At 41.8% G+C, this 3643-nt stretch overlaps 1 long non-coding RNA gene across 2 annotated transcripts in view; it reads right to left on the reverse strand.

The window, feature by feature from the left end:
* The window catches only part of LOC109314393, a 12328-nt gene that overhangs the window by 4873 nt on the left and 3812 nt on the right, over positions 1-3643 (reverse strand). For both annotated transcript variants that reach the window (XR_002102278.1, XR_002102277.1), the window contains exon 3: positions 1463-1720. This is a non-coding gene — a long non-coding RNA (uncharacterized LOC109314393). The remainder of the gene's footprint in view (positions 1-1462; positions 1721-3643) is intronic.

A 3643-nucleotide genomic window follows, 5' to 3' on the forward strand; every position in this document is an offset into this window, starting at 1 on the left:
GAGGAGAAAGACCTTTGTGTTTTAAGGGATTGCAAGAATGAAGTCACCACCAATGTGATGGTGCTACATAAAGGGCAAATGCAATCTTTTGACATGCCATGGTAAGTGATAGGGAAATATTAGCACCCTTGCACAAGACATGGGTGAACATTCATCTAGAATATCATATACAGTTTGATCACCCACATTCAAGTAAATTAACTCAAACTGAAACCCATGCCAAGAAGTGCTGCTAGGCCTTAGGAGAAGACACTAAACGACTGCGGTTTCTTTAAACCAGCAAAACTGAAAGCTGTGAGGACAGATGATTCTTCCCTGTAATTACCAAAAGAGGAAAGAAGAAGCCATTTAAACGGACATGATTTATACATGAACTAATGGAAATACACTGGCCGTGAATACATTTATGTTGGAAGTTAGAACATTTCTAAACGTCTCAGGATGGTGGCTCTGGAGTGGCTTCCTTGACATGGGGACAAAAATAGCCACTGCGGTTGAAGCAGGAACACGAATCAGGGATTATGACAGGATGCTTACGGTAACAGGGGACTAGATTCACCCTGCCCAGTCCTACATTCCAGCGGGGCAACGGCGCCAAGAATAAATGGGAAAATAAAATGGGAGTTATCAGATGAATAATTCCAAATAGCTGGGTTTTTTTCCCCACAAAGGCTTTTTCCAGTAAGTATCCCTGGCTCTACTATGTTATTAACCAATGTCTGTAGATCATAGTCTCTGCTATTTTCAGAACAAAATGAAAGAATCAGTAAAAACATTGAGTCCCTGCCACTGCCTGTTCCCTGAATTATGATCTTTGTTAAAATGAGGAGAGGGATTAGCACTAGCAATAATTCACCATATATTTCCAAGTCATTTCTGTGAAAAAGTATGCTTGCAAGATCCAAAAATGGAGTATTTATGCCCATTGAGGTCTGCCTTCCAACTCTGTGGGAAGTCACCTTTGATGACCTAGTATCCAAAAACTCCATTTGGCTGCAGTCCCCTCGTTCCCTTTCCAGAAGTCTGATTCGGATATGGCGAGCTTATATTCTTAGCTCTGTGATCAGACAGATGGAAGCCACGCCGGGATTTTTGGCCCACAGGCCGCAGTTAGATGACTGTTAGTACTTTGGGAACTGTTCCAATTAGCAAACTCATTCGAATGGCCTAGAGTTTGAGATCACCATCCTATTCTTGCAACACCATAAATGTAATCCCCTAATGTGGGTATGTAGGAATCTGGCCCATCCGTGACCTTTTTTTTGTCTTTTGCCTTCTCTAGCTCTGTAAAAGTGAAGAAAAGGCTGTTGGGCAAGAATGAGTAAGGCAGGGGAGTCTTCCCGGGCAGCCAGATCTCTATAAATGCTTTACTGTGCTGCTGGCTTGGCCATGTGTTCAGAAGGACTAGCCAGGTTGAAATCCCAGGCAAAGTCCTTTAACGAGGCAATTTTTTTAACCTTACCTTGTAAAGCATTTAAGGTATATTTCTATTCAAATGAACTCTTCATGGGCATCTTCCACCTTTCTTGTTCTGGCAGGAATCTTGCTTTGTTGTACTTGAAGTACCCAAGTAGGAGTCAGGATTCCCGGGTATTTGTATTTGTCATCCTTGGTAGTCTTAAAATGATGGTGTAGCTGCGATGGCCCACGAATTATGCAAGAAGAGGCAAGGTTTTTTGGAGTGATTTTTTTTTTTTTTTTTATCAGACCACCTGCATGGCTGGAATAAAGTTAGTCAAGCTTTCAAATGCAGGATATCGGGTCTGAGGAGGCAAGCAAGCAAGCCCAGCCTTGCCTTCGCTAACTTAATCTTCACTTTATCCTGGTTTGCTGTTCTGTATGGTGGATCTAACCAGGCATATTTCAAAGACACATTGCCAGGGTTAAGCAATGTGCATTGCAATCTTTGATTAAAGAGTGACACAAATGGAAATGTTATATCTGGTTATTGGGGGTGTTGGTTGTAGCTGTGTTATTCCACGTAGGAGAACACAAACCAACAGCAGACTCTCCCTATGCCTCAATAAACGTGTTTGTGCCCACAAAATTGCAAAGAACAATTTCTCCAACTGTTCAGTTGGTCTAATAAAAGATATCGCGTTTACCTGAAACACACTGTCTGCCTGTATCTGGTTATTACCATTTTAATGGTTATCGCAGTGAATATTCTCAATATTTTTAGACTGGAGGCACTGCTCACTGCACTTGAGGCACCCCTCCAGCCCTTTCGTGCATTGAATGGCAACTTCAAAAATAAATCGATATATTATACTGCTTGCTTACTTGCAGAGGGGACAGACAGAGAGGGTGGGGGGATCAGCGAGGCAGGGACAAGCCTGAGCGTGTGCTTACCGCCTTGTGCAGCACCTTCTCCAGGAATCACAGGATCATCATAATCAAACGGATTTATCAGAAACTGCCCCCATTCATTGTGGAAACAATGCTTGTTAAAAATAATGTTTTGGATGATACTTGAGGGTGTTTCTGAAGCTAACAACGATTTCAAAATAAAACCATTTTGTCCGCAAAATGGACCACATCGTTCCTCCATGTAGCCATAAATGATGGGTGTATTTGAGAATACTAATCAGGGCTCATGGACAGAGGTGATACTTTTATTAAACCAACAGATTTTTGCAAAAAAAAATCTTTAATTGCAAGCTTTTGGGCACAAACACCCTTCCATCAGGTACAGAGGAAAGATTGTAAAAGTCCTCCTGGGGAGAAAAGAATTTCACAGAGGCGTTGATAGATGGAAAAACCCTTTGGGCAGCAGTTCTTAGCTGGTAAGGATACCTTTTCAGAATACTATGCATTTTCCCAATTTGTTGTAGACAATGTGGACAGCCATTTGCCTTTAAATTTCTAAAACACCCTTGTATAACAGACCTGATATATACGTTTACACGTATATTCTACGACCGCAAAAAATGTATTTTAAATGACATCTATCATGAAATGCATACATTAATATATAGAGGCATACCTGTCAATTCTATATATGTATGGCCTTCTCTGCATGTGTGGGTTTTACCAGGACCCTTCTGACCTCTCTGCTGCTCTTGCCTTTTGAATACTGACCTTCTGGTGAAAACTTGCTCAGCTCTTCTTAGCAATCCTCCTGCCCTGAAAACCCACAGGGGTTAAGTGAGAGGTGCTGGGTCTTGTTCTTTGATATATGCCCAGGACTCCATTAATAGCACCCAAGCTGTTTTCACAAGCTGGCCTGTTGCTGCTTGTGTGCAGGAGTGGTTAAGACTGAAGGGGATGCTGTCACCAAAAAGAGTGACCACATCAGAGCTACTCCTGTCTGTGCTTCCAGACATGTTAAGCCCCGTGTCAAGGCAAGGTCATGCGGTGATCCTGAGAAGCCAGTTAAATATTATTCTTAGGCCACAAGGAATTTCCACATATTGTAAAGCTAGCAGGCCTGTGCCTATTTTCTCTCTCTCTTTCCTTTTTTTAAAGATAGAAAATCTTTGTGGTAGGGCCCTGTCTATATGTAATTCTCCAATGATACTATAAAGGAATATGCATAATTCTAAGAAGCAAAACTGTAACCTGTCTGCCCTGTTGTTTTGCACTGGAGTTAAAGCAGCTGACATGAGTCAGAAGATGTGAAGATGACCCTTTGTCCAGATAA

Source organism: Crocodylus porosus, unplaced genomic scaffold (assembly GCF_001723895.1).
Source record: "Crocodylus porosus isolate Cpor-Errol unplaced genomic scaffold, CroPor_comp1, whole genome shotgun sequence".
Classification (NCBI taxonomy): Eukaryota; Metazoa; Chordata; order Crocodylia; family Crocodylidae; genus Crocodylus; species Crocodylus porosus.